Below are 15,183 nucleotides of genomic sequence, written 5' to 3'. Positions count from 1 at the left end.
GTGGATTAAGATGTAAAAACCACCCGATTGGTCCGCTGGTGTTATCACCTGGCGTTATCACTAGGCAGAACAGGACAGAAGCCCTGGAGACAAGCTTCATATAGCACCTGGAACAGGCCCAAAAACTAGGCACTAGATGGGTGGTACTATAACTACATTATATAAGATTTAAAAAAGTATATATGATCACGATACAGTCATTTATGGTCATAAGGTAAGCATTAATGCACAACAGACTGCATTGTCAGGGAATAACCGTACACCTCCAGCAGTGTGAGAAGGCACGCGGCCGAAGGAGTTCACACTGAAGGAGTTTAGATGGAGTGCTAGATAGTCTACAAACACAATGTCATCGTCAATCCATGTTCCAAGGCTATATTCAAGGTCTAATTAGCGGTGATAATGAGCTAGCTATTGAACGCCAGACCAGCTAAAAGAGCCCTGCTAGAGACTTGAAGGAGTGCTGCACTGCAGTCCCAGGAATGTGTGTGGCACAGTGTCAGGGAATTCCTGTCTTTTAACGCTGTCATTTTGAAGCGAATGCATTTTCACCTGTAGCCCGTGTTTACACTTACCATAATATGACCGGCGGGACTGGAGGCGGGCAGCTGGACAGTTGGCCAGTCAGCAAGAAGAAATTACATGTTTGAGACTAGGGGCACTTCGTTACAATGACGGCTATTTTGAAAGGTTTGCTGACAAAAAAAAAATCCTCCTGAAAAATCTGTGAGAAGGAAGTGCTGTCTCCGCCTTTTAGAAATACAACAACTAAATGCTGCCAATGTTTTTGATAGATTTATTTAAATGTACAAACATGAGAAACAGGTATTCTACACAGAGCATTAAAGGAATTATTTATGGAAACATCTTCTAGACTACTTTGCTTTTTACATGTTTTCTTTGGGTCAAGATTTGAGACTTGATGCATGAAAAAAAGGAGGTATAATATGAAACACTACATTGGGATGTTTGTGAATGAGTGTGTAGAAAGAGGATCAACTATCCTGTAAAGGAAACAGTTTGTGTCCCACCTCTCCCAGCTGTTATCACGGTATCTAGCCCTGGCGGACCTTTCCTTTTATTTGTCCTGTTTTACTGGATGTAAATTATAGCATATCTGCTATTATTAGCATTAGCATTATCCACAGCAATCCACCCATAAGCCTTTTAGGATTTCTTCTTGGATGGAGATGCAGTGGATTGGCCCGATAGCCTGGTTTCTCATTCATGAGGGTAATAACAGGTGGCCTCGCAGGGTCCAGTTTACTGTAGGTGGGGACCAGTGCTGCTTTCAGCAGGGCATAACATTGTGAAACGTTCAGATAGAAGTATATTGTGCAGAACAAGCATGCCTCTCTGACATGCGGAATCAGGAATAACGTCAGCTCTAATCATGACATTTCTATCTGCAACGTTGGCCCAGCTCACATGAGGGGTAGAATATTAATAAAACACTCGCTTCAAGCTGAGTAGGACTTTGATGGCCCAATAACAGAAATATTGTGACACATTCACTACATTTATGTAGCGACTGACATCAAAAGAGCCAAAAAGGATGCAATCAAGTCCATGCAAATAAAATGTACAGAACATGACGATGGAAGTATTGCCGGTTTTTCAAAATGACAAATGAATTGACAATATAGATTGAGGGTGAGAGGGAATGTGAAGAATCTGCATAAAGATTTGAAACTGATCTCCCCAAAAAAATTATCTTGGAAACAGAGATATTAACAATTGAAAGTTCATACATGACCTCATATCTCGTATGACTTCATATAAATATATAATGCACGCTCTAGAATGCCCTTCAAGCCAATCAGAAATGAGTATTCAACAATGCCATGGAATAAATCCTAAGTAAATCAGAATAACAACATGAATACATCCTGACAGCTACTCTTCCTTAAAGACATAATACCTATCTAAACTATATACACACAAGATGAATTAATCAAAATTAGGCCTATTCACTCCTAAGGCTATGATGACAAAAATACAGTATAATAAAATGTAAGTACCAGAATATAAAGATAGCATTTGTGAAAGTTAACTTAGCATATCCATAGGTTATCCTGAGATTTAAAAGACAACGATAGTTAACAAATGGTTTATTGACAGAGAAAACATCAACTTAATCAGCTAGCCTATATAATATGAATTGAATGAAATACTTTGTTTTCAGGCGTTTCCGATGAGTTTACCTTTTACTTCACGTTTTTTCTTCAGTCTAAAAAACACAAAGAAAACAACGTGGAAGTCAGCAACAGAAGTCAGTGAGACACTCATGATTCAAATGATTCATTTTGTTGTGCAGAACTGTTACTCATCTGAAACGCACTTAGCTTCAACCTTTGCTAATCTTGCTTTGTAATCGATGGGCCGTCACGATGGGGAGATCTAACTCCCTCTTTATCACTGGGCTACCTTTCTCCATCTATATTTCTACCTGGCTGGATTTTCCTGGAAAGTTGTGTCCTTAGTCATCCTGTGACACCATTATCCTGGCTCTCCTCACCTGTAACCCCCTGCCGTACCTTCTGCTTTGACCATGTTTATGTGGCCTCTGACATGACCCTTGACCCCTGTGCTGAAACAGCTGTTTGAGGGACAGGATACCTGACATGCCCCACCCCCCCTCCCTCCCTCCCCCTCATCAAAAAACTATATTGAAGTGATTTATGATAACCCTTTTATGGATTCTCCGAACTGGTTTATGCCCCCTAGGTGTGAAGACTGTGGAGTTGAGGTGGTTCAACCCCTTAAAAATTCATAGATGACTTAGCCTAGATTAACTTTTAGATTGACAAAAAGCTGCGTGTACGGATTTCATACATAAAACACCTACATACCCAAATAAGAATTGAAGTAAGCTAACAGGTGTTTATTGGGTATGGATGGAGTGCACTCTATATAGTAAATGCACAAATAAATTAAACCGACCATGCTGTATGAGTATCTCATCCTTACAGTTCTTATATCCTGCCGTTGCACTTTCAAACGTGACCGCCGTTAATCTCAAATGCATGCAATAAAAAGGAGACCAGGTAACAGAGAACAGCTTATGTGATTACTAAGGGTCTGTTTGCATATTGCAGAGCTTATGTGATTACTAAGGGTCTGATTGCATATTGCAGGACAGGTGAGCTCTCGCACAGCTCTGTAGAGTGGCTGGGCTAAACTGAGCTAAAGTTGAGCCATATAGGAACAGATAGGGATCTGTGTGGAGAGGACCCCAGTTAGGCAGTTACTATAGTGAAGGAGAAACCTAGTCACTGAAAGACTTGACATTCCACTGGGGATTTAGTGACTCTGGGGAAAATGCTACTAAGGCTAACTTGAATCCAGCTAGAGACTACCACCTCCTCAATCTGGTCTCTGAACAAAAGAGCTCAAATGCTGGGTCACAAAAGTAGTGATTCCAATTGATTAGATTGCTCACATTGTAGTAAGGTCTATGGGTCAAGTGTTTGCACTGTAGTGGAGGAAGGTTTTCACCAATCATTTTGGAGATGGAAAGTAATACAGCAAAACCTCAACCGGTTTTCAGTCTCATTACCTACAACCTGCATAGACCTGTTTACTGCCTTCACCCCCTCTAAGAATGACAGGTGGAAACTAAGTGAAATCAGAAATACTTTCTGTCCTAAACTGACTATATACCTGTTTTATCATTGCTTTATGACATCACAGAGGGAATGTTTCAAACGTTACAATTTATCATCGCTCTTTCCCTCTCCTCTGGGCTTTTACGGCGTGCAGTAAAGCAGATCTGGCCTTCTGGAAACGACCACTCGTCATCACAACAGTCTCCTCTAAACTTCACACCTGTTCCATGCAGTCAATATTCCTACACTGCATGGTAGAATACAATAGAATAGAAATGTAATTGTCCACTTTGTAAAGAGCGATGCGTGTGTCTAGGCCAATTACCTACAGTGAGGGAAAAAAGTATTTGATCCCCTGCTGATTTTGTACGTTTGCCCACTGACAAAGAAATGATCAGTCTATACTTTTAATGGTAGGTTTATTTGAACAGTGAGAGACAGAATAACAACAAAAAAATCCAAAAATGTTATTAATTGATTTGCATTTTAATGAGGGAAATAAGTATTTGACCCCTCTGCAAAACATGACTTAGTACTTGGTGGCAAAACCCTTGTTGGCAATCACAGAGGTCAGACGTTTCTTGTAGTTGGCCACCAGGTTTGCACACATCTCAGGAGGGATTTTGTCCCACTCCTCTTTGCAGATCTTCTCCAAGTCATTAAGGTTTCGAGGCTGATGTTTGGCAACTCGAACCTTCAGCTCCCTCCACAGATTTTCTATTGGATTAAGGTCTGGAGACTGGCTAGGCCACTCCAGGACCTTAATGTGCTTCTTCTTGAGCCACTCCTTTGTTGCCTTGGCCGTGTGTTTTGGGTCTTTGTCATGCTGGAATACCCATCCACGACCCATTTTCAATGCCCTGGCTGAGGGAAGGAGGTTCTCACCCAAGATTTGACGGTACAGGCCCCGTCCATCGTCCCTTTGATGCAGTGATGTTGTCCTGTCCCCTTAGCAGAAAAACACTCCCAAAGCATTATGTTTCCACCTCCATGTTTGACAGTGGGGATGGTGTTCTTGGGGTCATAGGCAGCATTCCTCCTCCTCCAAACACGGCGAGTTGAGTTGATGCCAAAGAGCTCCATTTTGGTCTCATCTGACCACAACACTTTCACCCAGTTCTCCTCTGAATTATTCAGATGTTCATTGGCAAACTACAGACGGGCCTGTATATGTGCTTTCTTGAGCAGGGGGACCTTGCGGGCGCTGCAGGATTTCAGTCCTTCACGGCGTAGTGTGTTACCAATTGTTTTCTTGGTGACTATGGTCCCAGCTGCCTTGAGATCATTGACAAGATCCTCCCGTGTAGTTCTGGGCTGATTCCTCACCGTTCTCATGATCATTGCAACTCCACGAGGTGAGATCTTGCATGGAGCCCCAGGCCGAGGGAGATTGACAGTTATTTTGTGTTTCTTCCATTTGCGAATAATCGCACCAACTGTTGTCACCTTCTCACCAAGCTGCTTGGCGATGGTCTTGTAGCCCATTCCAGCCTTGTGTAGATCTACAATCTTGTCCCTGACATCCTTGAAGAGCTCTTTGGTCTTGGCCATGGTGGAGAGTTTGGAATCTGATAGATTGATTGCTTCTGTGGACGGGTGTCTTTTATACAGGTAACAAGCTGAGATTAGGAGCACTCCCTTTAAGAGTGTGCTCCTAATCTCAGCTTGTTACCTGTATAAAAGACACCTGGGAGCCAGAAATCTTTCTGATTGAGAGGGGGTCAAATACTTATTTCCCTCATTAAAATGCAAATCAATATATAACATTTTTGACATGCGTTTTTCTGGATTTTGTTTTTGTTATTCTGTCTCTCACTGTTCAAATAAACCTACCATTAAAATTATAGATTGATCGTTTCTTTGTCATTGGGCAAACGTACAAAATCAGCAGGGGATCAAATACTTTTTTCCCTCACTGTACCTATTAGTATGGGCATGTAAAAACAGCAAAATAACCCATAGGAGAAAATAACTGGGGAAGCAAAAACCTGTTTGATCTGATGGATTAACAACTGAAAGGTTAAGTGCTAAAAAGTTGAACAGCTATTCGTAATAGCTATTAGGTCAAAGCAACACAGCGATTTACTATAGATTTAGTATGCGGTTGTAAATATCAATGTGAAAGCTCACTGAGGACAAACACAACCACAAGTTCATTTTAAGGTAAGGTGTTTCTTCTATTGGGTTTATGTGCAATATAACCATAATACATTACATTTACAACAACAAAAGCCAAATTCATCATAGTCATGAATATGCACAGCCCTTCATCAACTTGTATTACTATTTCTCAACTAGTAATATTTCACTATCGAACATCTGGTAAAACATCTCCATTTTAAAATCACCATACACACACTTCAAAGTGTATCAGTAGTGGCCGCAGTGTAACATTCTTAAAGCTTTCATTTAAAGTAAACTGTTCTTACACCTGGAGAGTGGGGAGAAAAGTTCCCCGACTGTGATGACTAACACACTGAAAGACACAGGCATATTAAGCAGTGGTGTGACTCGTCAGTTTGGGCCTGAGGAAGGAATGTTGGAGGTTGGAGCTGATGCCTGAGGCGATACCAGCAGGTGAATGTCCATCTTTCACCAAGTCTCTGATCACAGTAGCCCCGCCAGGCCCGGAGAGCAGGTCAGACCCAGGAGGAGTGGACAGGAATGCTAAAACAACCAAACATGTTGGATGGGGACACCGACAGAAAATACACCAAGCAGAGGATGGTGACAGGTCTATCCCTTACATGCTACTGAAGTCACAGACTATAACACATTGTGGGGTTGGACATAAAGCTGATATGGCTGCTGCTCCTCCCAAACAGTGAGCCACCAGCACAGAATCTGATCACATGGGGACTGTCAATGAGATCAGAATGACGACTGGTTTGGTACTATGACGTCAGTCCATCCAGAGATAGTAAGATAGTTGGAAATACCATGCTCTCTCTTGACTGACGTAGAGATTTGGTTATGGCTCATGAGAATAGAAATACCTTGTCAGGAACTAAGACTAAATCCATCCACAGTACCTATTGTTTTGTACATAGAAAGGTGACAGTATTTGTGAATGGGTGACATTCCTGACAGCTCACACACACGATGTGGAGAAGGCATCACCAGGGCCCAGTTTTTCAAAAGTTGTCTGAATTTCGCCTATCGGATAGGATTAAATGCATAGAAATAGAATGAATAAAACGGATGAATGATTGAGTTGAATGGGGACTCACATTCTATTCATTATATTTCTATGCATTTAATCGTATCCGATTGCCAAAATCCGGATAGATAACTTTTGAAAAACTGAGCCCAGGGGCTCTAGAGGAGCTGAAAGGATCGGCCACTTCCCTAATCCTGCGTTTGGCGGGCGGACTCCATTCCTCTGAGTTTATCTGGATAATCCTGCCCCAGGGGAATTCTGTTCCGTAAACAAAGCCTGACATTAGTTCTGCCGACTGCTAGAGACGTTCGACTAACTGCACCTCCCAACTCCCCACAAATGATTTTCTGAACTCTTAGTAGGTTCTCAAAGCACTGACTGTTTGCAAGACAACTGGAAGTGACAGAGGGTGTTTATTAGAGAAACTGTAAGGGTTTTGTTCAATGACTGGATCATTGTCCTTCATTGTTTGTCTAGGAGACTTGATTTAAACTTCAGAGTTTAGGTACAGATGTAGGATCTTAATTTGATCGCCCTGTTGAGGAGGACATTTAAAACTCGTGGTCTATTTGAGGTTCAAAATGGCTTCTGAAGTTAGTCATTTTCCACGTTGAAATTTCAGACTTGATTTTCCCTTACGAAAAATGTATCTACCCCTACAAAAACGTTGATGAATTATAATCCACATAATAATTCACATTTCCTGTTGCAAACTGTCTCAAATTAAGATCTGCAATAGACTGCCTTTAGGCCTGGTCTCCTTTGTAAAGCTCAATGGAACATCCAGATGCAGTAATAGAATAGAGTAGTAGCCTCTATCCCTAGGAATAGTGTCTGGGCAAAGTGGGCATCACATCATAGCACGCTACCAGATCACACACACAGTGTCCAAGGCTGCTGCTACCCGCAACGAAGATAGATGCTATCTGGAAAGCACGTGTTGAACAACGGACCCCTATTTAGACAAGCTAAGCTACCAAGGTGTAAATACCATTTCCGTATAGCATATCAAACCTATAGCCATATTATTTTATTGCCATTGCCTTTCTATCATCTGCTTCCTTTGTTGACAGACAGGTATTATTATTATTATTATTACATAGCGTGTAGCGGCTAAAGCGAAGTCGATAACGGTGTGTGTGTGTGTCACAGCACTTGGCAACCAGCTGTCTGCTGGCATAGCATGGCGGGAATACTAGAGAGAGAAGAAGGGCAAATGTGACCGCTACGGTAGAACTCTTGTGAAGAGTCTAAAACATAAACACTCAAAAGGTCACCCGTCCTCTGCCGTCCATCAAAGATGGGCTAGGTAGAGGGTATGGTGAACAGTGAAATTGTAAAAGGAAGCTCTTAAGAATTCTCTTCCTTTACCTGGTGTGTGTGTGTGTGTGGCATCTGTATGTTTATAGGTGCAGTATGCAGAAATCGCTCCGCCATTTCCTTGTTGCTAAAATTCTAATAGTTTGCCTAATTTCAGTTTTCTGACCAATCAAGCAAGAGAATCATTGTACCATTTAAACCGCTGTGAAATATCTTATAATTAACCAAAAATATGTTGCTGTTTGAAGCTGGTGTAATAAACTGAAACGTAAGAACGGGAAGCATAGAAATAACGCACATAGAACAGATCTACCGCTTCTTAGACTTGAGAATGACACATTTCTATGTGAATTTGGTCGGGTCGCCCAAAAAGTTACATATTGCAGCTTTAAGTGTGTGCAGGTCTAGATGTTCGTTGAGGACAATTCCCTCTACCTCAACCTCTGCATGGACCCGTCTCAGTGACCACTAAAGAATGTGGGTGTGTCTCCTAGGACACAGGGAGTACAGCACTCTCCTCCTTGTGGTCAGTGTATACCCTTTAATTAGGTTCCGCTGACCTCTGACCTTTTCACTTAGCTCCCATCGCGAAGGGTCACTGAAGGTCAAGGAACCCAAGCAGGAAGTTGGACCGACCCCACCTAGCGGTTTTGTGATGTGGAGACAAGTTCAGGAAGTGAACACGTGAGATGTGTGTGTGGTATTACACAAACGAGATCTGATCTCTGGACCAGATAGCAGTGGTAAACGCACTGCCGATATGACTAATGGGTTGTCGCATGGTTTCAGGTCACATAAAGGAGAGATACTTCCTTTCATAAAGAGGCACGGTATAGTGTGTAAAAATATCAGGGATCAGGGCTAGCAATACATACACAAATCAATGTCTCAATTATACTCCCTTGTATCCTACAGAAAGCTAATGAACAAGGCTAATCAGCTTACTACGCAACAAGAGTTTGATAGCAACAAGAGGCTATATTTTAGGCGACTATATGACTATGGGAGAGAGAGAGAGAGAGGTTGGAGTTCCTTATTGGTTATAGATAGCTCTCAAGCATCTGTTGCCTTGACCCCATTTGTCAAGGTTTCGGCGTCTTCTATAAAGGCAAGCCATGACCGCATAATGGGGCTTGCTTTCAAAACAAGCTGCCTCTAAATTGTTTGGAAAGCAATCTAGGTTTCAACTAGCCTTGTCCTCTAGCACAGGCTACAAATGAAGGTTGTCGTGGGGTGAACAATGGTGGAGATCCAGAATAGTCAACGAGCCAAATGGTATCTAAACTAGCTAAGGGTTATCTCAATTTTGTCATTGATTAACTTGTATACTTAAGGTCGTTATAGCAAACAACTGCCACTAAATCAACTGGTTGAACTAGTAAATGTATTTCTCACTCAGTTATTGGATTTTTCACGAGTTGAATTTGACACCCAGGTTGCTCTGACCTCTGCCACAGGAAGTGATAAAGTGTTTCCATAGCGAGCAGCTAGCCAGCTACATTAGCTACATTCCACCCACACCAGTAGCTGTGTATTGTACTGTGAGATAGGGCTGCATACTAACGTTTAAATATAGTCATGGCTAAATATACTAATGTTTTAACTGAGTGTTTGTAAAAAAAAAAAAGAAAAGAATAAAAGAAACAGGAAAAGGGCAAAAGGCTACGACAAGTTCACGACAGATGCAAAGCTAACAGGAAGCCTCGGGTGAATGTTTATAATGGATTAATTAACACATGTAAGTGACCCTCTTGTAAATTCACCTCTTGCGTTCTAAACACATTTAGATTGTCCGAAGTACACGACCTCGTCGCTTTATAAAAAGCCAAAAGGAAAAGACAGCTGGGTTGCGGTTGTAGGAAGTGCTTCTGTTTCTGCCTACCAACCAGAAGTGAATATACTCCCACGTGGAATATACATGTATATGTCAATAGCTCCACTGCTAGACCTATCCCGTTACAATCCAGCCTGGGTTAGCAGTACAAATAGAGGTAAACAAAGAAGGCGTGAGGATTTACAGAGAAATCCACCATCTGTGATGGATGTAGCGCAGCAAATTCAACCAGTGGAGGCTGCTGAGGGGAGGACAGCTCAAAATAATGTCTGGAATGGAGTCAAAGGAATGGTATCAAACATGTGGTTTCCATGTGGTTTATAACATTCCAATGACTCAATTCCAGCCATATTATGAGCCGTCCTCCCCTCAGCAGACTCCACTGACTTCAATGTAGGAGGGGACCCAGGCCAGTGTGTGTGCGCGCGTGCGTGCTGAGCCCAGCCAGCATAGGGCGTCTGAAGACCTTCTAACTCTTTATCTGAGCATCAAAGGGAACCTTTACTCTGCATCTCTCAACACACTGGCTGGGTAGAAACAAGGAGACAGGGAGGAAATTCAAGACCTTCTGTGTGGGGCTGCTTTAAAGAAGTAGGGCACAAGGGATTAAAGAAGGGGTGTATGCAATGTTTAGGGTAATGTGTTTACAAAATTAGATGTGGGGTGTCGTTTGACAATGTGTGATAAACAATGACTATCAACATTATCATTATGTGGTCTTTCAGTCAGTAATGGAATTTAGGGATTAAAAGTTGACATCATGTCAAACAAGATGCATACATTTCATTATCAAAGAAATGTATTTTGACAGAACAACAGTGGCTAACAGTAACATCCAGAGCCTGTATATAACAGTATCACATTAAAAAGCTAGACGCCAGAGACGCCATTTTGTCATAGGGCATTTGGGACCCTCAGACAGTTAGTACTATCAACACTGAAACCTGACTCCACCTTCAAACTTCGGTCACAGACAGCAGTCAGCCACCAACACAAACGTGTGTGTTTTAATCTAATTTAAAATACAAGTGTTTAATCTCATGGCTATATACTGTAATGACTAATAATTGTCAGGATAGAGGACTACTCATGCTATGTGAGCCACATAATACTAATCTAACATTATAAATATCAGTCTGTAGATAAATGCAGCTGTTGTCATATTACACGACCTGAGCTGAAAATAGATTATTGGTCTATTGTTTAATGATTCTCAGTGTGGAGCCCTGCACAATGTCTAACTCAGTTGGTGAGCCAGGGCGGAGGGTACACTGCTTATGTAGTGGAGATCGTTTGGGGAATCAAACTTGTCTAATGAGTAACTTCCTGAGTCCTGAAGACTTATGTTAGCTCCCCAAGCGAATGCTTTTAGCTCAGTGGGCTAACATTGTTGTGTTGCGCAGGACACAAGAGGCAGATTTTAGATCAGCTGACACCAGCTGTTTCTGTCCTGGTTGTGTGTGTGTATGTGTGTGTGTTTGTGTGTGTGTGTGTGTATGTGTGTGTGTGTGTGTGTGTGTGTATATGCCTTTCCACCAATCCCTCCCTGTGATAAACCATAAACCCAGACAGGTGACATGACAGAGCCCTGTCATCTCAGTCACTACATCAAAACCCATACATGCAGGAAACACCACCCAGCAGCACCCAGCCACTGTTATTACTGAGCACAGGCCCCCTCTCACACCCAGCCACTGTTATTACTGAGCCCAGGCCCCCTCTCACACCCAGCCACTGTTATTACTGAGCACAGGCCCCCTCTCACACCCAGCCACTGTTATTACTGAGCCCAGGCCCCCTCTCACACCCAGCCACTGTTATTAATGAGCCCAGGCCCCCTCTCACACCCAGCCACTGTTATTACTGAGCCCAGGCCCCCTCTCACACCCAGCCACTGTTATTACTGAGCCCAGGCCCCCTCTCACACCCAGCCACTGTTATTACTGAGCCCAGGCCCCCTCTCACACCTACGCCACTGTTATTACTGAGCCCCCCTCTCACACCCAGCCACTGTTATTACTGAGCCCAGGCCCGCTCTCACACCCAGTCACTGTTATTACTGAGCCCAGGCCCCGTCTCACACCCAGCCACTGTTATTACTGAGCCCAGGCCCCTTTTAACACACCCAGCCACTGTTATTACTGAGCCCAGGCCCCCTCTCACACCCAGCCACTGTTATTACTGAGCCCAGGCCCGCTCTCACACCCAGCCACTGTTATTACTGAGCCCAGGCCCCCTCTCATACCCAGCCACTGTTATTACTGAGCCCAGGCCCCCTCTCATACCCAGCCACTGTTATTACTGAGCCCCCCTCTCACACCCAGCCACTGTTATTACTGAGCCCAGGCCCCCTCTCACACCCAGCCACTGTTATTACTGAGCCCAGGCCCTCTCTCACACCCAGCCACTGTTATTACTGAGCCCAGGCCCTCTCTCACACCCAGCCACTGTTATTACTGAGCCCAGGCCCCCTCTCACACCCAGCCACTGTTATTACTGAGCCCCCCTCTCACACCCAGCCACTGTTATTACTGAGCCCAGGCCCCCTCTTACACCTACGCCACTGTTATTACTGAGCCCAGGCCCCCTCTCACACCCAGCCACTGTTATTACTGAGCCCCCCTCTCACACCCAACCACTGTTATTACTGAGCCCAGGCCCCCTCTCACACCCAGCCACTGTTATTACTGAGCCCCGCTCTCACACCTACGCCACTGTTATTACTGAGCCCCCCTCTCACACCCAGCCACTGTTATTACTGAGCCCAGGCCCCCTCTCACACCCAGCCACTGTTATTACTGAGCCCACGCTCTCACACCTACGCCACTGTTATTACTGAGCCCAGGCCCCCTCTCACACTCAGCCACTGTTATTACTGAGCCCCCCTCTCACACCCAGCCACTGTTATTACTGAGCCCAGGCCCCCTCTCACACCCAGCCACTGTTATTACTGAGCCCCGCTCTCACACCTACGCCACTGTTATTACTGAGCCCAGGCCCCCTCTCACACCTACGCCACTGTTATTACTGAGCCCCCCTCTCACACCCAGCCACTGTTATTACTGAGCCCAGGCCCCCTCTCACACACAGCCACTGTTATTACTGAGACCAGGCCCCCTCTCACACCCAGCCACTGTTATTACTGAGCCCAGGCCCCCTCTTACACCTACGCCCCTGTTATTACTGAGCCCAGGCCCCCTCTCACACCCAGCCACTGTTATTACTGAGCCCAGGCCCCGTCTCACACCCAGCCACTGTTATTACTGAGCCCAGGCCCCCTCTCACACCCAGCCACTGTTATTACTGAGCCCAGGCCCCCTCTCACACCCAGCCACTGTTATTACTGAGCCCAGGCCCGCTCTCACACCCAGCCACTGTTATTACTGAGCCCAGGCCCCCTCTCATACCCAGCCACTGTTATTACTGAGCCCAGGCCCCCTCTCATACCCAGCCACTGTTATTACTGAGCCCCCCTCTCACACCCAGCCACTGTTATTACTGAGCCCAGGCCCTCTCTCACACCCAGCCACTGTTATTACTGAGCCCAGGCCCCCTCTCACACCCAGCCACTGTTATTACTGAGCCCAGGCCCCCTCTCACACCCAGCCACTGTTATTACTGAGCCCAGGCCCCCTCTCACACCCAGCCACTGTTATTACTGAGCCCAGGCCCTCTCTCACACCCAGCCACTGTTATTACTGAGCCCAGGCCCTCTCTCACACCCAGCCACTGTTATTACTGAGCCCAGGCCCCCTCTCACACCCAGCCACTGTTATTACTGAGCCCCCCTCTCACACCCAGCCACTGTTATTACTGAGCCCAGGCCCCCTCTTACACCTACGCCACTGTTATTACTGAGCCCAGGCCCCCTCTCACACCCAGCCACTGTTATTACTGAGCCCCCCTCTCACACCCAACCACTGTTATTACTGAGCCCAGGCCCCCTCTCACACCCAGCCACTGTTATTACTGAGCCCCGCTCCAACACCTACGCCACTGTTATTACTGAGCCCCCCTCTCACACCCAGCCACTGTTATTACTGAGCCCAGGCCCCCTCTCACACCCAGCCACTGTTATTACTGAGCCCACGCTCTCACACCTACGCCACTGTTATTACTGAGCCCAGGCCCCCTCTCACACCCAGCCACTGTTATTACTGAGCCCCCCTCTCACACCCAGCCACTGTTATTACTGAGCCCAGGCCCCCTCTCACACCCAGCCACTGTTATTACTGAGCCCCGCTCTCACACCTACGCCACTGTTATTACTGAGCCCAGGCCCCCTCTCACACCTACGCCACTGTTATTACTGAGCCCCCCTCTCACACCCAGCCACTGTTATTACTGAGCCCAGGCCCCCTCTCACACACAGCCACTGTTATTACTGAGCCCAGGCCCCCTCTCACACCCAGCCACTGTTATTACTGAGCCCAGGCCCCCTCTTACACCTACGCCCCTGTTATTACTGAGCCCAGGCCCCCTCTCACACCCAGCCACTGTTATTACTGAGCCCAGGCCCCCTCTCACACCCAGCCTCTGTTATTACTGAGCCCCCCTCTCACACCCAGCCACTGTTATTACTGAGCCCAGGCCCCCTCTCACACCTACGCCACTGTTATTACTGAGCCCAGCCCCCTCTCACACCCAGCCACTGTTATTACTGAGCCCAGGCCCCCTCTCACACCCAGCCTCTGTTATTACTGAGCCCCCCTCTCACACCCAGCCACTGTTATTACTGAGCCCAGGCCCCCTCTCACACCTACGCCACTGTTATTACTGAGCCCCCCTCTCACACCCAGCAACTGTTATTACTGAGCCCAGGCCCCCTCTCACACCCAGCCACTGTTATTACTGAGCCCAGGCCCCCTCTCACACCCAGCCACTGTTATTACTGAGCCCAGGCCTGCTCTCACACCTACGCCACTGTTATTACTGAGCCCCCCTCTCACACCTACGCCACTGTTATTACTGAGCCCAGGCCCCCTCTCACACCCAGCCACTGTTATTACTGAGCCCAGGCCCCCTCTCACACCCAGCCACTGTTATTACTGAGCCCAGGCCCCCTCTCACACCTACGCCACTGTTATTACTGAGCCCAGCCCCCTCTCACACCTACGCCACTGTTATTACTGAGCCCCCCTCTCACACCCAGCCACTGTTATTATTGAGCCCAGGCCCCCTCTCACACCTACGCCACTGTTATTACTGAGCCCAGGCCCCCTCTCACACCCAGCCACTGTTATTACTGAGCCCAGGCCCCC

At 45.9% G+C, this 15,183-nt stretch overlaps 1 protein-coding gene across 1 annotated transcript in view; it reads right to left on the bottom strand.

Moving 5' to 3' along the window:
* Window positions 1-782: 782 nt before the first annotated feature.
* The window catches only part of LOC311110035 (uncharacterized protein), a 33,114-nt gene continuing 18,713 nt past the window's right edge, over window positions 783-15,183 (bottom strand). Inside the window, exon 10 of the mRNA XM_084188564.1 lies at window positions 783-2,230. The gene's annotated coding sequence lies outside the window, so the exon portion shown is untranslated. The remainder of the gene's footprint in view (window positions 2,231-15,183) is intronic.

This window comes from Coregonus lavaretus (genome assembly GCF_964263955.1).
Source record: "Coregonus lavaretus genome assembly, contig: SUPER_35_unloc_1, whole genome shotgun sequence".
In the NCBI taxonomy this organism is placed as follows: domain Eukaryota; kingdom Metazoa; phylum Chordata; class Actinopteri; order Salmoniformes; family Salmonidae; genus Coregonus; species Coregonus lavaretus.
This window is presented reverse-complemented; position numbering and strand designations above follow the sequence as displayed.